This window comes from Eurosta solidaginis, unplaced genomic scaffold (genome assembly GCF_040869045.1).
Source record: "Eurosta solidaginis isolate ZX-2024a unplaced genomic scaffold, ASM4086904v1 ctg00001085.1, whole genome shotgun sequence".
NCBI classification, from domain to species: Eukaryota; Metazoa; Arthropoda; class Insecta; order Diptera; family Tephritidae; genus Eurosta; species Eurosta solidaginis.
This window is the reverse complement of record NW_027136922.1, coordinates 138,406-164,875: the sequence shown is the minus strand read 5'-3', so window position 1 is coordinate 164,875 and position 26,470 is coordinate 138,406. Positions and strand designations below refer to the sequence as shown.

General features: G+C 36.0%; 1 protein-coding gene across 1 annotated transcript in view; it reads left to right on the top strand.

Annotated features, from left to right (window-relative positions):
* Positions 1–1,564: 1,564 nt before the first annotated feature.
* LOC137235806 (uncharacterized) overlaps positions 1,565–26,470 on the top strand; it is a 143,722-nt gene continuing 118,816 nt past the window's right edge. The window contains exon 1 of the mRNA XM_067758637.1: positions 1,565–1,575. The gene's annotated coding sequence lies outside the window, so the exon portion shown is untranslated. The remainder of the gene's footprint in view (positions 1,576–26,470) is intronic.

Below are 26,470 nucleotides of genomic sequence, written 5' to 3'. Positions count from 1 at the left end.
TGCATACATATTTTCCTATTTACCTATTTATATACTTACCGTTTTTCTCTCTCCTTAAGTTAAAAAGTAAGCGGTCCAACTGAATGCATTTAAGTTAGTTGTTCGCCATCAGCCTAACTATATTGACGCCTCTAAAATTAAATGAACCTAAAATCGCGTCAAAGATACATACCTACTAAATAAATAAAAGTGTTAAATCCCAAATCGCTGAAACAAAGACTTAAATAATAAACATTAATATTAATAAAGTTTATATTTATATATATACAAACCGAAAGTTATCGCATTATTTTATTTCTTTCGCAGTAAACTGCTTTCCCCTTATCTTCCGTGTGCACATACCACACATAGTGCATTTTTATACATGGTCCTTTTGGAGCCATAAAAGTGAGCTAGTGACCTACAAAATACTCAAAATTTAAATAAAAATTAAATATAATTAAATCGATTTTCGCCACGCGTTGACTTTTTAAAATTGTGAAAATAAAGTAAAAAATTAAAAAGAAGAGTGCAGTGAAACATTAATCTAATCACGTACATACTTATGTACATACAAAAAATACCGCACATTAGGCTGAACTAAGAAAAAGAATTCGTTAAAACAAAAAAAAAAAAAAAAAACAGAAAAAATACAATAATCAACAAAACTTTGTAAAGCCTACTGTGCAAATACAAAACAAAAAAAAAGAAATACTTAAAGGCTTACATTGTACACAAGTGAAAATAAAGAAACAAAAAAGAAGTATATTGAGAAAATTTTTAGAAAGAAAAAATTAAAAGTGCATGATTTAAAGTAAAAAAGAATTTTGTGCATGCCAAAAGGAAAACCGCAAAAGAGTACCTACATATAAATAGAGCGGAGCGAAAAAAAAAGGAAATCAACAGAGTGAACAAATTTACAATTGGAAAAAGCCGAGACACAGTATAATTGAGAAAAAAATTTTTTGTGGAAGTGGAAAAAAAAGGTTTTGGAGCAGAGTTACATATAATAATAAATAGTGCATAATAGGGTGTGCAACAAAAATATAACAATAGAAAATCCAAAAAATCGAAAAAAGAAAAAAATTTTATACCTACCTGTGGAGAAAAATATTAGCTTACGTTCGAAAAAAAATATTTACTCAAAGTAAAGATTCATGCGGAAAAGAAGAAGAGCGGTATAAATTTTTAAAAGAGCTGTGAAAAATAAAACCACACGAATAAATATTTCTTTTTAACACGAGCAGTAGACCTGCAAAAGTGGTGCACCAGAACCGTGAAAAAAAACACCTGAAAAAAAATATAAAAAAGGTTAATATAAATGCGGTGTTCGAAAAAATCGGAAAAAGAAACGAATTAGCGTGGTTTACATAACTGTGGTGCTCCGGAAAAACCTGCAAAGAAACGAATAAATTGTTGAAAAGAAGAATCAAAAGTTAGCAAAGAGGTGATCTGCAAACCTGAAACATAAAGTTAATAAGAAAAAAGGAAAAAAAAAAAACAGCACGAAATCTTCCCTTCCACAACAGCAACAAAAACATTCAGCAAGCTACAGTCCCATAAAAGCAAAAAAGCCCTAGTAACAGCAGACTAGCGGTAAGTCTCAATTTAAGAAGTATATAAGTAGCGGTCGTTAATTAAAGTTAGTGAACTTTAACTCTCCTCCAAACGGTAACAGTATATATCCTACATATACTTACCGATATTTCATTTTCTCAACACACTCTTGTTCACAAGAAATCTCTGGAAAGAAACCGTTACTAATATACTTATAACATAATATTCTCAAATCCCATCACGTATATACCCCACGGCGTATTAACTCTCCATACCCACTGGCACATTCCCGTTATCAATTGCTGTTTCACGGGAATAAGAGCACTGTATTGAGTCTCTCGTTCTCAATCCCAACAAATGAACAAAATATAACCGCAAAATTCCCAAATTCGAGTCTCCCACTTGTGCCAGTTTATATATTAAACATATATATATATATATAAATCTAACCCCAATCAGTTAACTGCACTTAGACGCGCTAAGGTAGTACAGAAACAAGTACAACAAAACACCTTCACTAGGGTGTATTAACAAAACCCCAGCAACGCGTATAATTGCGCAGACTTTAACTAAGTAATATTTAAAAATATTTGCACAACTGAAAAATATTTCATATATTTTTTATTTTTCCAAAAAAAAAAACCAACAACGACCCACCCTAATATAAACACAAGTTAAGTGTGTACTTTCGATTTTAAATAAAACAATATACTTTATTTGTATCTATATGTACTTTAATGAATTCTAAACTGAAGTTCATATGCTTCAGTGTAATAGAAGACTAACTTATTTCTATGCTTAATCGTCTATTTATATGCTCTGGTTTCTTTTGTTTAGTGGCTGCTGATAATGTTCAAAAAAAGATCTTGCTGATAATGTTTAAGTAGAAATCTTATCTATGCTTACAATGGTTGAATAGGAATCTTTTGTTCGCTGATAATATTTTATTTGGTTTTGTTTATGTTTTGTTTATGTTTGTATTTGGTTTATGTTTAAATAGAAATCTTGTCTTTGCTTACAATGTTTTGGTTTCTGATAATGGTTAATAGATAGATAGACAATGTTTAAAGAGGAACATACTTTTTATGTAATCTACTGATTCTATATCATACATGGGATGATGTTATCGGTACAGTAGTGTATTTTCTGTTGCACTAACTCTCCTCCCTCTTAAAATTAAATGTCCTCATTTACAATTTGGACTCTAGTAATTTTTGTTTTCTTTCTTCATGGTCTTTTTGACATTGTATTAGTGCTCTTTGATAAAGTATATTCCTTCTCCTTACTCTAAATTCTAATAATAGTTTGGTTATTGTGATTAATAGGGTTATAATTAATATAGTTATAAATGTAGTCTTGATTGGATTTTGTTCAATTGGTACAAATATGGATAATATTTCGTCTAGATTATTGAACTTGTATTCTGATTGAGATTCTAAGTATTCTAATATATCTAGATTTTCTTTATGCTTTTTATGGAGTATTTTTACCATAGTTTCCCTAATGTTTATATATACTTCGTTATTTAATGTTATATTGGTTTTGAAATAAATTGAAAAATCTCCATCTAAAATCTCGTTGTTTAATATATTCAATCCCCTAATAATAATGTTTCCGTTACCATAATTAATAAAGGGAGGATTCTTTTCTTTTATCATTTTACATTGAGCATTATTTTTCTCTAATATTTGTATTGTACATCCGTCCTTTTTATTCTGCTTACATATAGTTTGATCTATAAAATCTTTACATTTATTGATTCTTACGTATTGATTTCCTTTACATAAAGCAATATTTTTATCCATAACTAATTTTCCTTTTTTTGAAGCTAATGAGTGGATGTAGAATTGTTCACATTTTTCTTTGATTTTTGGGTATTTGTAAACTGTTACAAAGTTTTGTTTGAATTTAACAATTTTAATTTCTGCATATTCTAAAATATTTATGGTTAAAACATTTGTTTTTTCTTTCGCAATGATTTCTGTAATTTCTTCTGAGTCCAATGAAGTTGACAGGAAGTTGTTATTTTTTGCTAAATTAATTGTAATTAGGAGAGTATTAAGTTCATTGTAGACTTCTGTGAGTATTAATTTTTCAGAGAAATCCTTGGGGTTTAATTTGTTTAACATTTTTTCGAAATTACTATTTATTATTTTTTGTTTATTGTGTCCCTCAATTAGTTGATTGATTCTTGTCTGTATCTCTACTTCATCATCGTGGTCTGGTGTACCTGTTATCCATTTTAATATTGTCCCTAAAGCGTTTAATCCTCTTTTAATTTTTCGGTGTAATATTTTCTCTTCAGGATTTGAATCTAAATTATATTTTGAGTTTAATATATTTTGGTAAGGTGTTAATATTCTAGTTAAATTTGTAATATGATATAAATAATCATAGCTATCAAATATAAAAGCTGGATTCGTTTCTATTAATATATAATCTTTTCCTTTCAGGTCTGTAATACTTGTGTCTGAACTAATTCTGTTTATGCACAGCAAGATTATTATTATTGTGAGATTCATTTATAGTTCGTACGGATGTTATCTTTGTGTATTATTCTTTTATCAGTTGTTGTGACTGTTTTACCGTTATCCTGTTCAATTATTTTTTTCATAAATCTATCGTGTTTTTTATTTCTTCGGCTTCTCTTAACGTAAATAATATCACCTTTCTCGTAAATAATTTGTTTGTTCGGTGCCTTCTGTTGGGTGATATCTCTTTCTTGCTTATAACGAATTCTGTTTCTGATGACTGTATAGTCGTATCCTCCCCTGTTGAAAAAAACGTCCTCGGGTTTATGTCCTGTGACCGAGTGAATGGTTTTATTGTACTGTCGTACTGCTTCGAATATTACCTCTTCGTGTTTACCTTTGGTTTCCTTTACTAGTAAGTTAGTTAGCTCCACTATTGTGCTGTGCGTCCGCTCTACTTGACCGTTCGTTGTCGAATGTTGTGGTGTCACTGCTGTGTGCTGTATATGTAGTCGATCGTATAAGGATTTTGCTACTACATTAACATATGTCGGGTCGTTATCAGTTGTTAGGTTCGTTGCGTATGGGAATATTTGGGATAGTATTTCATTCAAATATGTGTATGAGTTTTTCTTATCTGGTATTTTTCTTATATAGCAGAATTTTGAGTATCTATCTACTGTAGTTATATATATTTGGTTGTCCATAAAAAATGTATCCATGTGCAGATGTGTACCTACTTCATTTGGTATTGGTGTTTTTCCGTAAAGTAATTTATTAGGACGTCTGTCGTATTTACATTTTTTACATATCTCACATATTTGTGCTGCCTTCTTTGCCATATCTCGCATGTTAGGCCAGTAATAGCTCTCAGACAGTTCTTTTATATTATTTCAATAATTTCTATGTGCTCTTCTGTGTATTTGTTCAACTATCTCATTCTGTTCATTTTCGTCAGTGATGTCTCTGACTAATGCATTTGTTATTACAAAAGTAGTGGTTGGGAAAGTTTGTACTAGTGTAGTTTTTATTTTGTATAGAATTTCTTCGGTAGTGATTATGGCGTTAATATTGTTTGGGTGTAGTACGCCTTTAATATCACTTATCAATTGTTCTATAGTTGTGAAGTATATGGTATGTCTAAATTTTCCGAATATATTTTTACTTTCTATTCTTACTAATCCATTGTTAGTTTGGATAATAATTTGATTATTAAAATGGTTTTAGCTAGTGCCTACCCTTCTTATGGTTTCAGTGGGTGAGCTGAGTTGAGAGTGCTGCGATTCTGAGTCGGTTAATTGATTAATTTGTTGCCGACTTAGTGCATCCGCAACGATGTTTTGAGAACCTGGTTTGTATACCAATTTGGCACCGTATTCTTCTATTTGGTTTTTCCACCTTTTTAGTTTATTATTAGGGTTCTTCTCTGAAATAGAGTAGGTTAAGGACTGATGATCCGTATAGATTGTAAGGTCTGATCGTCCATATAAATAGTTTCTGAGTTTTTGTAGTGCCCAAATTATGGCTAATAACTCTTTTTCGTTTGTGCTATATTTTTGTTCCGTCTCGCTTAGTGTTCTGGATATAAAACAAATGGGATTTCTACCTTGGGATAATACAGCTCCTATGGCAAAATTACTTGCGTCCGTGGTTAAATCAAAGGGTTTATTGAAATCGGGTTGAAAGAGTTCGACTTGTGCTTGTAATTCCTTTTTTAATATATTCATCGCTTTTATGGCTTCCTCATCTAATTTTATTTGCATTCTTTCACTTTGCTTTTTCTTTACGATACCGTTTTCTCCTCTTAAAAACAATGTTAGGGGTTTGGTAATCTTGGCGTAGTCTTTGATGAATTTTCTATAATATCCTGCTAGCCCTAAAAATGATCTTAATTCTTTCAGATTCATAGGCACAGGGTAGTTTTTTATGGTCTCAATTTTTTGTGGGTCTACAGTTATTCTGTTATGTTTAATAATTTGTCCTAAATATTCAGTGCTGTCTTTGAAAAAATGAGATTTTTCATATGAAATCTTCATATTTGCTTGACGCAGTGCATTTATAACAATTCTTATGTGTTCCATATGTTCATCATGTGAGGATGAATATATTAACACATCGTCTATATATACATGTACGAATTTTCCTATGTAATTTCTTAATATGTCATCTACGCATCTTTGATATATTGAAGGTGCATTCTTTAGTCCAAACGGCAGCCTTAAGAATTCATATTTTGCTCCGTTTATGCTAAAGGCTGTCTTTTCGGTGTCTGACTCCTTGATTTTTATCTGATGGAAACCTGCTTCCAAATCTAGGGTTGTAAGAACAGTTGCTTTACCTAAATTCTGTATTGTCATGTTGACATCAGGTATGGGATATCTATCGGTAATGGTTTCGCTATTCAATTTCTGGAAGTCTATGACCATTCTTCTCTTAGGGTATCCTAACTCGTCAGTTCCTTTCTTTGGTACAGTCCAAACGGGTGAGTTATAGGGACTCTTACTGGGTTTAATTATATTATTCTCTAGCATTTTATTTATTTCTTTATTTATGAAATTATTGTCTGAAAAGGGGTAAGGGTACTGTTTCGTCCATATAGGCTCTTCAGTTTTAGTGCGAATCGTGGTTTCAATTGTTGTTGTAAATGGTAAAATAGGATTTGTTTCCTCATTAATTCTCATAATTTCTTCAACCTCTATTTGCTCTCATCTATTGTGAAATTTACTTGACTGACATCCATTTCTTTTTTCTTCTGCTCTGTTCTCCTGACATACATCATTTTATATTCGAACAGATCTATCTTAGCCTTCATTTCTCTCAAGGATTGTTCTCCTAATATCATATAAAATTCTTTTAATTCTTCGATTTCAAAAAATACTAATTCTTGTCCTAGCATTCTTATCTTCTTAGCTGAGTTTATTGTGTTTGAACCATTCAGAGTTCTACTAACAAATTGTTTAACTGGAAAGGTCTTTCCATTTGGAATATTTTTCCTAATATAATTTAATGTCGAGCCTGTGTCTATTAAAACTAAAAGTTTTTTATTATCATGTAAAATAATCTGAAGACACGGCAGATTATTTACTCGTCTAAAAAAGTAGCTCTATTTTCAAATTCACTTTCATCTATATTTACCTTTAATGACTGATCGCTATTATTATCCGTTATTTGATTGATCCTTTGTAGTTTCTGCGGTACTATATTATATCTTGATGACGTTGGTTGGTGGTTTCGTTTAAATGGTTCTCCTTTATTGGGATTAAAAGGTGCACATCCTGCTCTTTGTCGTTCATAGTTGTTTCTGAAAGGATTCTGTTGATACGATTGCTGTTGTTGATGCTGATTATTCGTGGATTGCCGGAATCTTCCTATTGATGTATCCACGTCCATTGGTGTCGGGTTTGATCTTCCCATATGGGGAATAGGTTGAACTCCTGGTTGATACCTCCTTTCATTTTGTGGCTGTTTGGGGTAGTTATACGCTTCTCGTCGTATCGGATTATTCTGCCTTTTATAAAGAATCTCCGTGGCAATTGCGTATGCACTTTCTAAATCTCTTGGTTTTGCTGCATATAATGTGTGTTGCGTAAATTCATCATTTATGCCATTGCGGAAGCAATCTATGGCCATTTCTTTTGTGACCTGCTGTAGAGAGTGAGTATTCCCTGGGTAATCAATTTCACATTTAGTCATTGCTAAATTAAAGATTTGACAGATCTTGCTGTGGAATTCGGATAGCGTCTGTTTTCCTTGTATTTGTCTTTTCATTTCCTCTATGAGGGCGTTATAGCTTCTAGTATCGGCGTAGCTGTAATCTAGGCGATTGAGTATTGCTTGTAAGTGGAACACTGTGCCATGATTCTGTAGAAGAGTTGCTGGTTCTCCTTCGATCTTCGTGTGACGTATTATAAATAATGCATCGTAATATGGTTTGGTATTAATAAAGGCTTCTATGGGACTCATTGCTGATATAATGGTTGCCCTCCATGTCCTGTATTTGGATGTGTCTCCGTTGAACACTGATAGCCGTTCGAATAGTCTCAGATTTATTTCATTTGCATTGTTTATCCTGGGACTTATCGGTTGGAATTCTTCGATATTAGGTACTTGCGCTTGCCGCAGCTGGGCTAATTGTGCTTCTATAGCGGCATGAGCTTGTTCCAAGGTTACTAACCTTGCTTCCATAATAATTCCCCTGCTTTGGTCAAACACTTGTAATCGTTTTTTGCGGAAGAGGTCCAGTTTTATTTTCTGGTTCTCCTTGTCCTCTTTTTCAGGACGTGTGGAATTTGATTTTTTAGGAGTTCCTTTTATTATTCACTTATTCACTTATTCACTTATTGAGCCCCCAGTTAAGCATGTACTTTCGATTTTAAATAAAACAATATACTTTATTTGTATCTATATGTACTTTAATGAATTCTAAACTGAAGTTCATATACTTCAGTGTAATAGAAGACTAACTTATTTCTATGCTTAATCGTCTATTTATATGCTCTGGTTTCTTTTGTTTAGTGGCTGCTGATAATGTTCAAAAAAGGATCTTGCTGATAATGTTTAAGTAGAAATCTTATCTATGCTTACAATGGTTGAATAGGAATCTTTTGTTCGCTGATAATATTTTATTTGGTTTTGTTTATGTTTTGTTTATGTTTGTATTTGGTTTATGTTTAAATAGAAATCTTATCTTTGCTTACAATGTTTTTGTTTCTGATAATGGTTAATAGATAGATAGACAATGTTTAAAGAGGACCATACTTTTTATGTAAACTACTGATTCTATATCATACATGGGATGATGTTATCGGTACAGTAGTGTATTTTCTGTTGCACTAACTCACAGTACCGGCACACAATTAAATACATATAAATAAGATCCAGCTTTTGCTCATTTTCTCATCTCGCTGTAAATTCCCGTTCCTGTGTACAAGCATTAGACTGTGTCACAAAATTTATAAGCCGGAAAATAGTTAAGACCAAAATTATATTTCAAACATAGTAGAATTAAAGTGTCCTATCAATTAACATACTACTACCCCACTCAGCACTGTTTTAAATTTAACCAAGCAATACATTTGGAACCCTTCTCATTTGGTATCCCATATTATAATATTATAATTAACACCTGTTTACCCTGAACAAAACCAATATGAGCAAAAAAGCAAATGACACTCTTGATGTAGGTCAACCCGACACAAGTCTTGATACTTTTATTTTCGAAAGCAATAGACTAGAGACCTTTTACTCAAAGTGGTCAGCAACCCTGATAGCTGACCAAACTGAGTCACTTCTCAAGGTAAAAACACAACAGCTCGAAAGATTGTGGGAATCACTCCTAGATTCCTACAGAAATGTATCTCTTTCTCCATCCCATCAGGAGTCCACCGATTCGATAGAGCAAAAATACCAAAAGTGCTCTGAAAGCTATGAAATTTGCATGTCACAAATTATGGACGCCATACAACTACTGCGACCCTCGCCTCAAATATCTCAGCCCTTAAATCCCCCAAATACTTCTAACACATCACAAGTATACCTCAAAGTACCACCCTGCGATACTGAAATATTCCACGGCGGATACGAAGACTGGCCGGCATTCAGGGATATGTTTACGGCAGTCTACGGCAATCATCCCAAACTCAATCAAGCTCAAAAATTATATCACCTACGGCAGAAAACGAGAGGCCAAGCAGGTCAGTTAGTGAAGCAATACCCTCTCACAGACACCAGTTTTCAGTTAGCATGGGACGCCCTCAAAGCTCGGTACGAAAACCGAAGAATATTGGTTGATAACCAACTGAAGACCCTCTTTAGTCTTCAGCAAATTTTCTCAGAAAATGGTGAGCAAATTCAAAAGCTGCAAACCACCATAAATAATTGTTTGTGTACCCTGGAAGCACAAGGTATCCCAACCTCTAATTGGGACCCCATTCTTGTGTATATTTGCTCCTCAAAACTGCCCAGTGAAACCCTGTCCCTATGGGAGCAATCTCTTACTTCTCGGAAAGAGTTGCCACTGTGGTCAGATATGGACAAATTTTTGACTTCCAGATATGAAGTAGTAGAGAGACTCCACAATTACCGACCAGGTAAGCCTAGAAATCCTCTACCAAACTTCACACCCAGGTCCACAAACCAAAACTCAATCCACAACTCCACGTTCTCAAATAAAAACAGAACAAATAATTTTCACTCTAATAATCATCACTCAAAACCACAGCAAGTCTCTTGCAAGCTGTGTAACTCAAACCACTCAATGATGTTTTGCGTGAAATTCAAAGAGCTTACGGTAGCAAACCGCCTCAAATTTGTAAAAGAAAACAATTATTGCGAGAATTGTTTGTCATACTCACATCTCAAGCGTGATTGTCAGAGCAAGTTTTCATGCGTTTATTGCCAAAAACGACATCACTCTCTCCTCCATTGTCAACAACATCAGAACGCATCTCGGGCAACAGGCCTCAGACCCCAAAATACACTAGCCCAAACCACAATCCCATATCAAATAAATGATGAACAAGCATCGACATCAAGGCAAGCAGCGATTGAAGCAGTGGCGCAGAAACACCAGGACTCAACCACCCACACGGTCTCGTCACATTTCTCCAGTAGCTGTGAAACAACACTACTCCCAACGGCACTAGTCCCCATTCACCATGCCGGGGAGTACCATAAAATTCGCGCACTTATTGACCAAGGCTCTCAGAAAACATTTTTGGCAACCCGAATCCAAAAAATGTTAGGCCTCCCAACAAAAAATGCAAGATATGAAATCTCAGGAATGGGAGGCACAGTGGTGCAAAAAGCAAACAAAATCTGCGAGGTAACTCTTTGCTCCTCAGACTTAAGCAAAGAGATTAGCACCAACGCAATTTTGCTCCCACAACTCACTCATTTTCTTCCTAATAAGAAAATCTCAAAAGTCAGCTTAGAGGCATTCCACTCTCTCCAGCTCGCAGATCCTAACTGTCTCAATCCCTCAAAAATAGACATGGTTATAGGAAGCGATATAATTCCCCAAATACTGCTCGATGGTCTGCAACGAAATCCGCAAGAAACCCTTATAGCTCAAAACACAATATTTGGATGGGTTCTCAGCGGACTAGTAAAAGAACTAGTCTCCACCTACTCTACACAAGCCAGTGAATCAACAGAACCGGACATTAGCACTCTACTCAAACGGTTCTGGGAACAGGAAGAGATCCAAACAACTCTATCCAGATCACCGGAGGACCAATTTTGTGAGGCCCTCTACACATCTACAACCACAAGAAGAGAAGATGGACGTTACGTCGTAAAACTTCCCTTTAAAGCCAATTTCCCCCACTCATTGGCACTAGGGCACTCCCGCCCAGCAGCGCAGCAACAATACATCAGTGTAGAAAGGAGTCTGGAAAAAAAGCCCGAATTATGTGAAAAGTACTCAGAAGTACTCACAGATTACCTCCAAATGGACCACATGCAGCCCGCTCCATCAAACACAGAAGTAATCAGAAATGGTAAATATTTCTCATTTTACCTCCCTCATCACGCTGTTCTCAAACCCGACAGCAAAACCACAAAGGTTCGCGTGGTATTTAATGCATCAAAGACATCGCACTCAGGAAACTCTCTGAATGATGTTTTATACCCAGGCCCGATTCTCCAAAACGACTTGACGTCAATAATTCTCAATTGGCGCCTCTACAAGTTCGTGTTCAATGGCGATATCGAAAAAATGTATCGCCAAATTCTCGTTAAGGAAGAGGATCAAGACTTTCAGAGAATTCTCTTTCGGAAAGCTCCTCACCAGCCACTCCAAGACTTTAAGTTGAAAACCGTCACTTTCGGTGTAAACTGCGCTCCATATCTCGCGATCCGTACACTCCACCAACTCGCTCAGGATTGCGAAGAAACTCACCCGCTCGCTAAAGACATCATTCTTCGAGAAACTTACGTAGATGACGTCCTCTCAGGCGGGCATAATATACAGTCCACTCTCGCTTCCATGAATCAAACTATCGAAGCTCTAAAATCGGCTGGCTTTCCACTCAAAAAAATCACTGCAAACAGAGCAGAAATTCTCAATTCGATTCCAGCCTCTGATGTCTTAGATGCGGCATTTCTAAAATTCCATGACACCAGCTCCACTAAAACTCTGGGCATAAGATGGAATGCTCTAACTGACTCCGTTTCGTACTCTTACGACCCAATACCGGACTCTACGTCACACACAAAACGGCAAATACTCTCGGCCGTAGCTAAGCTGTTCGATCCCGCAGGATGCCTTTCGCAAATAATGATCCAAGCCAAAATTCTCCTCCAACAGCTATGGTTAGAAGGTACCGACTGGGATGAGCAGGTAAAACCCGCATCTGTTCATAAGTGGAACACTTTCCGGGAAAGTCTCCCAGCCATAAGCAATATACGTATTCCACGATGGGTGCAATTCGCCCCAAATAAATGCATCCAAATACACGGTTTCTCAGATGCCTCAGAAAAAGCATATGCAGCATGCGTCTATATCAGAGTACAACATGATGAAAACTCCTTCTCATCTCAGCTTTTCGTGGCTAAAACCAAAGTCGCTCCTCTACAGACGATTAGCTTACCACGATTAGAGCTCAGTGGTGCAATACTGTTATCAAAATTAGTAGCAAACACTCAATCCCAATTAAATCTGCCACTAACGCTCTCGTCAGACTCCGCCATCGTGTTGGCTTGGCTAGAAAAACCCCCACATACATGGAAAACCTACGTGGCAAATAGGATCACCATGATTCTACAGAACGTTAGTAACGCATCTTGGCGCCACGTACCCAGTGCTGACAACCCCGCCGAATAAGGAACCCGAGGATGCAAGCCGCAAGACTTAGCTGACTCCTCGTTATGGTGGAATGGACCCCAATGGCTCTCTAAACCAAGCTTGTTCTGGCCAAAATATGTCCCTTCTACCTCAACCCTTCCGGAGAAGAAACTCGTCGAAGCCTGGCATGCTGTCGATCACGCCGATATACTGGAACGATTTTCATCATATCCGCGCGCGTTAAGAGTTGTGGCCTTCATGTACCGGTTTATCCGCCAAACCCAGAAACAACCAATTTCCAGTTCCCTAGTTCTCACGCAAGAAGAACTATATTTCGCAAAAATTAAACTCATCATGTTAACGCAACGCCATCATTTCCCAGCAGAATTCGCGCAATTAGAAGCCTCAAACCACATCAGCAAGAAAAGTTCATTGTTGACCCTAAATCCCGTGCTAGATAACGCTGGCATCCTGCGAGTTAAGGGTCGTTTAGTTAATGCCGATATCAGCGAGAATAAACGATACCCGATAATTATCCCAGATAACTCCAAGTTCTGCTCACTGCTATTAGACTTTCTCCACAAGGATTCGCATGATACAAGCGGAATACTATATTCCCCGCATCAAGCAGAAAGTAAAGAAATGCATATTCCAATGCAAGACGTGCACGATATACAAACAGCAAATGCTTCACAAATAATAGCCCCTCTACCCCCGAACGTGCCACTTACTCAGGGCCATTTCACTTAACAGGAGTTGATTTCGCTGGCCCATTTATGGTGAAAACGTCCCTCTTACGACGAGCTTCTCACACGAAAGCGTACGTTTGCGTATTCGTCTGCTTCTCCACTAAAGCAGTCCACCTCGAATCATGCACAAATTTGACAACTGAAGCCTTCAGAGCCGCATTCACCCCCTTCGTAGGGCGACGCGGATTACCCAACAAAATAATGTCTGACAACGGAAAGACGTTTGTTGGCGCACAACGAGCGATCCAGAGGGAGATAGCCCTATTCCTCAAAGAAGCAGCTGTTGATATTGCACAAAGGTATGCGGTACAGGGCCTCTCTTGGCAATTCATACCGCCGTACGCCCCACACATGGGCGGCCTATGGGAAGCCGCAGTAAAAAGTTTCAAAACCCATTTCACAAAAGTAGCTGGAAATCAAAGGTTTACATTTGAGGAATTCACCACTCTCCTCATTCGAATCGAAGTATTGCTTAATTCTCGCCCTCTGTCTCCCATGTCACAGGATCCAAGCGACTTATTAGCCCTAACTCCTGGACATTTTCTTCGAGGAGCCCCCTTAACCTCCTTACCCGAACCGAATGCCGAAAACGTATCCCCTACTACGAAATGGCAAAGATTAAAGGTTCTGCATCACCAGTTCAGCTCACGTTGGAAGAGCGAGTACCTACAAACCTTGCATAAAAGATATAAATGGAAACATCCCCAACAAAATATTCACGAAGGAGATATGGTCGTTATCAAAGACGACCTTCACATTCAACTGAATGCATTGGACCGCTTTTAAGTTAGTTGTTCGCCATCAGCCTAACTATATTCACGCCTCTAAAATTAAATGAACCTAAAATCGCGTCAAAGATACATACCTACTAAATAAATAAAAGTGTTAAATCCCAAATCGCTGAAACAAAGACTTAAATAATAAACATTAATATTAATAAAGTTTATATTTATATATATACAAACCGAAAGTTATCGCATTGTTTTATTTCTTTCGCAGTGAACTGCTTTCCCCTTATCTCCCGTGTGCACATACCCCACATAGTGCATTTTTATACACATTTATATATATTTGAAATCAGAAATGCTGTCTCTCAGAATGCAGACCAAGCGGCCAGTGTCTCGTGATTGTGGTAATGATCCTAAACATATCTTTTTTATAGTAGGTAGTATTGCTGGCATATGCTGATGGCAATGATATCATCGGCCTGACAACCCGCGCCGTTAGTTCTGCGTACTCCAAACTGGAAAAAGAAGCGGTAGAGATCGGTTTGATGGTAAATGAGGACAAAACAAAGTATCTGCTGTCATCGAGCAAAGAGATATGCGCCTTGGCAACCACGTTACTGTTGGCAACCATAATTTCGAAATAGTAAAAAACTCCGTTTATTTGGGAACCAGCATCAACGCTAATAACAACATCAGCTCTTAAATCCTGCTAAGAATTACTCTTGCCAATAAATGCTACTTTGAACTAGGTAGGCAATTGAAAAGTAAAGTCCTCTCTCGGTAAACGAAAATCATGCTCTACAAGTCAGTTTTCGTACCCGTCGTGCTATATGGTGCAGAAGCATGGACGACGACAACATCAGATGAAGCGGCTTTGGGAGTGTTCGAGAGAACAGTTCTTCGAAAGATTTAGAGACCTCTACGCGTTGGCGATGGCGTTTACCGAAGAAGATTTAATGATGAGCTGCACGAGCTTTACGCAGACATCAACATAGACCAGCGAATTAAAACGCAGCGGCTGCGCTGGCTAGGCCAAGTTATGCGAAGGAAAGATGAAGCAGAGGTAGAGGGCGGCCCCAACTTCGCTGGAAGGACCAAGTGGAAAACGTTTTAAACTCCCATGGTGTGACCAATTGGCGCCGGTTGGCAGCGAGGATGAGCGACTGGCGCAACTTGTTAGACAGTCATAACCGTTTAAACGGTTAAGCGCCATATAAGTGAGTATTTCTTTTCTTTTTTTTTTTTTTTTGTTTAAATAAAAATTTGCTACTTGGTTGATATTTCATTTGTTGTGTTCTCATTGAACGAACTCAGAAATAATCGCAAGTCAAATACGATATTTCCAGGGACGCATTGAGCACATTTTTGGTTGCAGTATAAGTACATCTTATACCTTTAATGAAAATAAAGTTTTTCTTTCATGTCACGCTAAATAATGTATAAAGAAATATTTCTAGGACCAGAATGAGCATTTAATTTATTATTACTCAAAACTTAAGCTGCAATTAGAGGAGGTTTTTAGTCGGGGTGACCTTAGTCCTCAGCAAATACTTATATAAGCTGTCATGGCAAAAACATTTCGGTCCAAGCTTTTCTGAAAGCCGACGGCCTCTTATACGGTGGTCCCGTAAACAAATCATACACACAATTAGTCATGCAAATAAAAGCTTAAGAGCCGCTTAGTGAGGGCATACAATAAAATCACTACCAGCCAGACACAGCATCCCACATCGCCAGTTATGGCATTAATGATATTTTACTGCTATTTAAGCACACATTTAATTACGTTAATTTGTTGTGCGCAGCCATAGCACTATTAATTTTTAAAATTTCTAGCATATTTCACTTATCCACGACAATTAAAATCGCATTATTGTACCGCACTAAAGTAGTTGGGTGCAAAAGTTTTTATGGTAAATGTGAAGGGCCACAATATTTGTAAGGTCAACCCGTTAGTAAATTTGATTGCGTAGAAATGAAAGATGAGCTATTTAAATAGTTAATGACAGGCACCTTGTAAACTAAAGTGGGTAACTACGTCTTTTATGTAATAACTCCTCATAGAAAACTGCGATTTGAAAACGAGTTTTTACATCTTAAAGCTAAGCTATTTGGGGTGGTTATTTGCAATATACATAATGTGAAGAAATCTATAATAGCTTAAACAGGCAGTTAAATTTTTAAATACTTATTGGCTTTTCTTCTGTAAAAAAATATATTTGACTAGTTTTAATTACCAAATTTAAACAGTAGTCACATTTTTCCCAAGAAAAAAAAGTTTGTGTGTTTGTTCGCTGCGAACCAAACGTCCAAACAAGCCTTCAGCGGGAGGATTTCACCACAATTTCGATGAAAAAATAGTAGGAAATAAGTGTAAAACATGAACAGATATAAATGTATTCAAATTTGCATGAAAGTTTTTTCTAATCGTGTTGCCAGGTCAAATGCAACGAACCCGATTTAGAACGCATACTCTCTAAGTTTGTGTCCGTTTATCTACTCATCTTCTAATAAATTTTAATCAGCCCATAAACTTCGAAATCATGTAGCCGATATGTGGATAGCTTCATGGAAACCCGAAGAAAAGCTTTTATCCTGGTATCGGACCAGGGATTTGATTTTTTTAAAGGTTTAGTACGTATCTTGCCTTTCGCCTGGATAAGCAAAACACGACGAAATGCGTAACAATGCAGTGGGCGCTAATTTACACACCCCTCCCCAATTATTTTAATTTTGTTTTCACACTCGAAAAACGATTCAAGTTAATTAAATTTTTTTTTTGTAGCACATTTGCTGTCATGGAAACGCAATTTTATGTAATGCAGCAAATGTGGCTATATAAAACATTTGTGCACATTTGTGCAAATATGGCTAATTTGTTGCAATATTTTAGCTAAAGATGTATATGGCGAAAAGCATATATCGGCATTCTGCCATCTTCAGTGTAATGTTTCGCCTGAGCTGTTGCTGCGGTTCGCCTTATATATTTATAGTTCGTAGGTGCATGTGCAGATATTGTAAAATTGTATGTTTGAGAATGTATATGTGTGTGTTATGTGTTCATTCAGAAACGGGATGGTTTTCACAGATCAACTTGTGTTGTTAGCTGAGTAAGGTAGATGTCACTATTTTTAGTCGTTTGATCTTTTTTGTGTAGGAAAAACAGGACGACAAGTAAGAACGAGGTACTGAGAATACAATAAATATTACAACAAGAAAATATGGAATCCAAACATCAATAAAACAGTCAAGTTGCTGCAAATACAAGAGAAAATTCGGAAACTCAACGTACTCGAAGATATGGAAATATACAATAATAAGAGAACAGGCAAACCCAATATTTGAACCTTTAAAACTTGTTAAAACCGAAAAAAAATTATCACGCAGGTATAACAAGACAAACACGCATCAAACAAACAAAAAACAGTGACAATGAACCAAATCAATAAACACGCACAAAACGACAAACAACTGAAATTACTGACTTCTACCTGCATCAACTAACCATACAAGTTGATCAGTGAAAATCATCCATGTTTGTTTGTTTAACGGTGTGTTCAATTTATGCCTAATATTTAAGAATTCATGAGCTTAACACCGGCTTATAATAGTTGAATATTATTTTGTTTCTTTTAAGACAACAAAAAAAAAATATATTTACTGGCATATTGCGACGGTGCCATTTCTAAAACCGCCACATAATCATCATCAGGCAATTTCGTAATGTTATCAGAGGTTTCACCGAGATTCGAACCGAGAATCACACGGTGAAACAGCAGTTTGTTTTTATTTTCTTGCTTATTTTAGTCTATATCATTTTTACACTTACAACACAATTGAGACATTCTGTCTCTATATTAATTTATGTGTTATGTAGATTTGTTTTTGTAAGGTTCCCTTTTTCGTTGCGAATGAACAAACAAACTATAAACATAAGACAGAAAACAACAGATCATAACGAAAAATTACACTGAAGATGGCTCAACGTCGACACCGGTTTGTTTCCAAATCAAATTAGGTCAGAGATGACGGAACATCGTTCCAATATACCTCAATTTACCACCCTTTCGGAAAATCATACGCCTTATCTACTGCATTAAAAAAAGGTCAGCGAGAGCTTCAATTTCAATGAATTCCTGCAATAAGTAAAGTGCTAATAACACAGGCCGCCAAAATGAGACCGATTTTTTTGACCATAAACCAGACCATACTTTCCTAAAGGTTTTCGATGCGCTGAATTCAAATCTGGACGCGGAATTGCTCTATCACTTCAGGATTTTGAGATATCCTAACCTAAATGTGCAAAAAACATCGTTTTTGCCTATTTTTGAGGTTATATATAAACGACAGATTTTTTTTTTTTTAAAGCACACATAGCATCTTAAAGAAGAAGTCTTTCTCTTACGAATGGCGTTGAGTTTGCTCAAATATTTTTTTTCGCTAAGATAGAGCAATTTAAAGTTTATAAATTACTACTACTGCATCATACCTACGTTAATTCAGTGGTTTTTCAGCCACAGGAAAATTAGCAAATTTATAAACTTTAAATTGCTCTATCTTAGCGAAAAAAAAGATATTTGAGCAAACTCAACGCCATTCGTAAGAGAAAGACTTCTTCTTTAAGATGCTATGTGTGCTTTAAAAAAAAAAAACCTGCGTTTATATATAACCTCAAAAATAGGCAAAAACGGTGTTTTTTGCACATTTAGGTTAGGATATCTCAAAATCTGAAGTGATAGAGCAATTCTGGGTCCAGATTTTAATTCAGCGCATCGAAAACCTTTAGGAAAGTATGGTCTGGTTTATGGTCAAATTTCTTGTCGGCCTGTGTAATCAGTGGGATTGTTAGAACGAAGTTTACGCATTCACTGTGATATGCCAGCTTTTGCCTTCACCAGAACATTAACCAGCCCGGCATCGGCAACAACCTACTCAACAGTGGTTTTGCAAATACTCTGCAACTTTCGCAGTAATTGATGATAATAATATTTTCTGTCGTAAATCTCTTTTCCATTGTATGTAGCATTTCGTAACTCTTCATCAGTTTAAGCTTAGAATGTAACAAAACGAGAGGCACTTTTGTTTCACTGCACCACTTTTGATTCATAATCTTATACACTGAAATCAAGCTGCTAAACCGTATGTACCAGACGAAGCATGAAATGCTTATAAAAAACATGTTTCACTTGTACAATTCCCGCCAATTTGCTAATTTGTTGTTACGCTACGATAGAAATTCCCGATTCCTGCAACATGAAAACAAAACTCGCATAAGTGCCACGATATGTACGCGATCTCATATTAAAGCAACTAAAACTGCAAACCTATGCTCACCCATGCCATACGCCTATGCATCAGTTATGATAATCATGGTACATTTGTACTTTTTTTGGTACATTTCGCTCCCCGAAAGTACGTTGGTACTACATTGACATATTTCGTACATTTTTGTAAAATTCAGCACTACACTTCAAGTCATTTGCAAAGCAGCTCTGAATATACAAAAAAATTTAAAATTTTTCGAAGAAAATATATCGTTAAGTTGTTTTGTTGCCGAGCACAATTTGCCATTATTTGCAATTATGGATCATTTAAATATGCTTATGAAAAATAGCATAACTCATACTAAATTGTGAACAAATTTTTTATCAATAGAATCAAAGCACAGAAAATAATATAACAGGGCCAGAAAATTATAAATTCATAATTGTATTTTGTCAGAAGAATTATTACTCTCTAATAATAGATGAAACGACTGATATATGTATATCAAAAAAAAGGCAGTTCTGATTCGAATTTTTTATAAAAAGTGCATTGATGGATTTTTAGATTTGATACCTTTGGCCGATAGTAGCACGGAGGGTATTTTTAATGCCATTATTAAAACTTTGAAAGACCATTCAATACCCCAAAATGATTGGTTTCACTGCCGACACCTGTTCGGTTATGATGGGAGCAAAAAGCGGAGAGCAAGCAAGGCTGAAGCAAGTTGTTCCAAATCTGCATGTTAATGGATGTGTTTGTCACATTTTAAATTTAGCTTCAATGGCCGCTTGTGATGTATTTCCCAACAAAATTGATACATTTAGAAGACGTAAGCTATCATTTTTGTAACAGCCCGCTTAGGAGGGCAGGCTTTCAGAGTTTTCAAGAACATTTCGGTACAGAAATGCATGTTTTACTAAAGTACGCCCCCACAGCCCCTAGACAAGCCATTCATAGATAGAATTCTTGAACAATGGGATGCCCTCAAGTACTCGTATTATTTTAATCTTTACATATTTGAAAACAAAAGCAGTAATCAAAATATTAATCTTATATCTGAAATTTTTCAAAGTGCTATTTATAAAGTATATTTTACATTTCTTTCTTATATTTTAAATGAAATAAATAATGTGAATATAGAAATGCAGTCTGAAGATATTCGCTTACATTTACTTATTACCAAATTAAAAATTTTATAAAAAATCTTATTTAGTCTCCAGTCCTATTTGGATGTTAAATATTGATTCAGACGGAAATCACTTAACTCCAGATGAAGTTTACTGCGGTGTTAATGTGGATATTATTCTATCAAACAACCTTTTGTAAAAAGCCGACGACACATACTGAAGAGCTGTGCTAAACAATTTTACAGAAAGTAATTTTTTTCTTTGAAATATTTTTAAGGAAAGTAAATTTTAATGATAAAACTTTGTTGTGGGCTGCATAGCTTTCACCAGAAAGTATTTTAAGCGGTGAAACAAATAGTATTGTGCTTTAGTTATGGACTTGTTTCTGAAATCAGCATTTGATAAAATAGAGAAAATTAATTCTAAATTTAGAGCTTAGCAGAGCATGAGAGCCTTAAAAAATTCAAGAATTTAAATATATGAGGCTTTTGGGAAGAATTAAGATCAGTTAAAAATAAATTAAATGCGCAAATGTTTTCCAATATTTATAGAATAGTTCAAGGCATATTTTCAATTCGAAATTCATCCACAAACGTAGAAAGGATATTTTCTATACAAATTTTAATTAAAACTAAGTTAGAAGCTCGGCCTTAGATCTCTTCGGAGGTTATCGCGCCTTACATTTATTTTTTTTTTTTTAAGTTAGAAATAGACTTCAAATAAACACAGTTTCGAATTTAATGAAAACAAAATACTTGATGAAATCAACTAACAGTAGTTGTCATGATATAGATACGAAAAAAAACTTTTTGTCAACTGAGGTATTTAAAGAACTCAAAGAAGAAGAACTTTTAATGTAGTGATTGAAATAGGAGTTATTAGTATAGATGTAGGCGGCAAACTGTCAACTTTTATACCTGAATCAAAACCTTTTGTACCTAAATGTTTTTATGAAATGTTTTTGCATTGAATGCAGCTGTTATTTCTTAAAATATTAATTTTATGTTCCTTACTGATACTCAATAAAGAATGTACGCTTCAATCGATAAACTTCTTTTATTATTTTTACTAGAAAATTATTTCTTCATAAATCATATTTTCCTGATAGACTACCTTTAATTTGTGTTAGAAAAAAAAAAACCAGTTTTTGGATAAAGAAGCAGAATATAGCTCTAGTTCCGTTCAAATTCACATCCGAAGACTTTTGGTACATTTTTGGATGATTTGGTATATTTTTTTCCTCGTTTGGTACAAAATGAAAAAATCCATTTATCATCTGCTACGCATACAAAAATTCCCGTATTTGCAAAAGAATTATTCTTTATGCCAAGCCTACTTGAGCGCGAAAACGATTTTGAGCACCAGCTTGTCTGCGAGAGCAATCATATTCGTACAACAAGCGCACGTAATTTGTGCCACACCTACACGTCGCACCATTGCCCCAGGTAAAATGTATTATGAAGCGTATTTACGTTGTTGTTGTAGTTTATGCTACTGGTTTTGAACTGGTGCGCTCCTAATTTGAGCTATTTATCCGATACAATCAATCAGACACGTAAGTATGTTGAAGTGAAACAAGCGTCGATGTTTCCCAATATTAATATGGGAATTAGGTAAAATTTTAGAACAATACGAATACTACAAACCCACCAGAGGATCTCGTTACGAAGAGCTCGTTCTTTTTTGGCGATATATGATGAATGAGCTGCAATAACAAAATTTTGTGTACGTGAGTTGACAAAAGCACAGTAGGTACATGACAAAAGCATTGGTAGTATCGGATCAAATTTCTCTTTTATATATCATCGCTTCTGGCCGTTCTTCTGATAAAGATGACTTATAATCCGCTTGGGATTCTGTTCTGTATCAGGCAGCTGTTTGCTGGAACGTCAGCTGAGAGGAAAAGAGGACAGCGAAAGCTGAAACGGAGTATTGCTAAGATAATTACATACACTCGATTACAGAACTTGGGATATAACGTCTTTCATCTCCCACACCAGTAATGTCCTACAACTAAAATTCTTAAAGATCAGCTAGCCAAAGTTTGACAATGCCATATTGTGGGGAATAGTTTCTGCGGCGGATAGGCTGTGATCAAAATGTGTTAACACCCAAGCGTACTGTGGTCATATACGCTAAGGGAAAGCTCTAATGGGCCACACTCACTCAAAGCTAAAGGATGTACTCTTGTCGTTAATAGAAAATAGGTAGACCTAGATTGAGCGAGCGTTAGCACAGTGCGACAGATACCAAATACGCACAACAGCATGATTTGGCGTGACTAAACCTTTAGACTGGAAGTGTACCGCTAAGAGAACGATAATAGTTAAACAGGCGTAATAGTGATTATAGAGCTAACTAGTTATATATAGTTTAGTGAAGAGTGGCGGATGTTTCTAATATGAATCCGGTACATTCCGGAACTTTCACCTTCTGGAACTAGCCCGACTGCCTCGAGATCGATTTTTTTGACCACTAAAACCTTCGGGCCACTGGATTTCAATCGCTTCTAATGTCACGCCGCTGGATGGAGAGCGCTGCCTTATCTCTTTATTAGCCACTGAGTCGTATTCCAGTCTAGCATCCAATTCTTTTGTTGAACTGATTCTGTTCATCTTTTCCATTTTTTCATCTTCCATTCTTGTGTCACTTGATGCGAACCCTTTTTTTTAGTTAGGGCAGCACACTATATCTATATATTTCAGTACACCCTAATAATATTAGAAGTTCACATTTTCTGCTCTAGAGCTGCGGATACAAAAAACGTTAGGGCGCTATCAAACGATTAAATTTTATGACCTCTTGGGCAGATACAGAGGACTATCGAAAGCACAAAAATAGAGTTTGTAGAGCGTATTAATTGGTAAGAGGAGCGCTGCTGCAACGAATGAAGGCGGATGTGTCCGATTGTAGCACTCACAACGGACAAAAGACACCCTCTTACTATGTTAAGAAAAAGTGCATGTCCCGAACCAACAGTGACTCAGTCATTAAAGGAGTACTGTGGCGGCCCTGCCAGCCACCTATCAACGACTAGCACGGATTAGTAAACGAACAACCACAACAATACATTTTTGACATTTCATTGTATCTTGCTATGTTATTATTCTTCTTAAACTTTCTTAGCGACCAGACGTGTCGAGTAATTTAAAATTAAATTTTAAATTTGTTAAATTAATCTTTGTAATTGTTAATAGGTGTTATTGAATAAATTGAATGAAACACCAAAAATTAGATAAGAATTTGGAGCGCAATTAATTGATCATATATTGATAAGTTTACTCCTTTTCTACCAACTTGCCAATCCAAGCAATGTGTGCTCCACATTTATATTTTTATTTCTCATACATATTTTTACAATTTCTATGTCAACATTTTAAAATCAAAGTTCAGCAAGAATGTCTAATTATATAAGGACACTATTTTTGCTGATTTTTGTACATTTAAAAGAAAAAAACAAGTAAGGAAGGTTAAGTTCGGGTGTAACCGAACATTACATACTCAGTTGAGAGCTATGGTGACAACATAAGGGAAAATAACCATGTAGGAAAATGAACCGAGGGAAACCCTGGAATGTGTTTGTATGACATGTGTATCAAATGAAAGGCATTAAAGAGTATTTTATGAGGGATTGGGCCATAGTTCTATATGTGGACGCTATTTAGGGATATAGCCATAAAGGTGGATCGGGTTGACTCTAGAATGCGTTTGTACGATATGGATATCAAATGAAAGGTGTTAATGCGTATTTTAAAAGGGAGTAATCCTTAGTTCCATATGTGGACGCCGTTTCGAGATATCGCCACAAAGGTGGACCAGGGGTTTGTTTGTACAATATGGGCATCAAACGAATGGTGTTAATGGGTATTTTAAAAGGGAGTGGGCCTTAGTTCTATAGGTGGATGCCGTTTCGAAATATCGCCATAAAGATGGACCAGGGGTGACTCTAGAATGTGTTTGTACGATATGGGTATCAAATTAAAGGTATTAATGAGGGTTTCAAAAAGGAGTGGTGGTTGTTGTATATGTGGTCGCCTTTTCGAGGTATCGCAATACAGGTGGACCAGGGGTGACTCTAGACTTTGTTTGTACGATATACGTATCAAATGAAAGGTGTTAATGGGTATTTTTAAAAGGGAGTGGACCTTCGTTCTATAGGTGTTCGCCTTTTTGAGATATCGCTATAAAGGTGGACCAGGGGTGGCTTTAGAATTTGTTTGTACAATATGGGTATCAAAAGAAAGGTGTTGATGAGTATTTTAAAAGGGAGTAATCCTTAGTTCCATAGGTGGACGCCGTTTCGAGATATCGCCATAAAGGTGGAGCAGGGGTGACCCTAGAATTTGTTTGTACAATATGGATATCAAAAGAAAGGTGTTAATGAGTATTTTAAAAGGGAGTAATCCTTAGTTCCATAGGTGGACGCCGTTTCGAGATATCGCCATAAGGGTGGAGCAGGGGTGACCCTAGAATTTGTTTGTTCAATATGGATATCAAAAGAAAGGTGTTAATGAGTATTTTAAAAGGGAGTAATCCTTAGTTCCATAGGTGGACGCCGTTTCGAGATATCGCCATAAAGGTGGGCCAGGGGTGACTCTAGAATTCGTTTGTACGATATGGGTATCAAATTAAAGGTATTAATGAGAGTTTTAAAAGGGAGTGGTGGTAGTTGTATATGTGAAGGCGTTTTCCAGATATCGACCAAAATGTGGGCCAGGGTGACACAGAACATCATCTGTTGGATACCGCTAATTTATTTATATATATATTACCTGCCAAGATTATAAGGGTTTTTTATTTCGCCCTGCAGAACTTTTTCATTTTCTTCTACTTAATATGGTAGGTGTCACAACCATTTATAAAGTTTTTCTAAAGTTATATTTCGCGTCAATAAAACAATCCAATTACCTTACCATGTTTCATTCCTTTTTTCGTATTTGGTATAGAATTATTGCATTTTTTTCATTTTTCGTAATTTTCGATATCGAAAAAGTGGGCGTGGTCATAGTCGGATTTCGTTCATTTTTCATACCAAGATAAAGTGAGTTCGAGTAAGCACGTGAACTAAGTTCATTAAAGATATGTCGATTTTTGCTCAAGTTATCGTGTTAACGGCCATGCGGAAGGACAGACGGACGACTGTGTATAAAAACTGGGCGTGGCTTCAACCGATTTCGCCCACATTTCACAGAAAACAGTTAACGTCATAAAATCTATGCCCCTACCAAATTTCAAAAGGATTGGTTAATTTTTGTTTGACTTATGGCGTTAAAAGTATCCTAGACAAATTAAATGGAAAAGGGCGGAGCCAAGCCCATTTTGAAATTTTCCTTTATTTTTGTATTTTGTTGCACCATATCATTACTGGAGTTGAATGTTGACATAATTTACTTATATACTGTAAAGATATTAAATTTTTTGTTAAAATTTTACTTTAAAAAAATTTTTTTTTTAAAGTGGGCGTGGTCCTTCTCCGATTTTGCTAATTTTTATTAAGCGTACATATAGTAATAGGAGTAACGTTCCTGCCAAATTTCATCATGATATCTTCAACGACTGCCAAATTACAGCTTGCAAAATTTTAAATTACCTTCTTTTAAAAGTGGGCGGTGCCACGCCCATTGTTCAAAATTTTTACTAATTTTCTATTCTGCGTCATAAGTTCAACTCATCTACCAAGTTTCGTCGCTTTATCTGTCTTTTGTAATGAATTATCGCAGTTTTTCGGTTTTTCGAAATTTTCGATATCGAAAAAGTGGGCGTGGTTATAGTCCGATATCGTTCATTTTAAATAGCGATCTGAGATGGG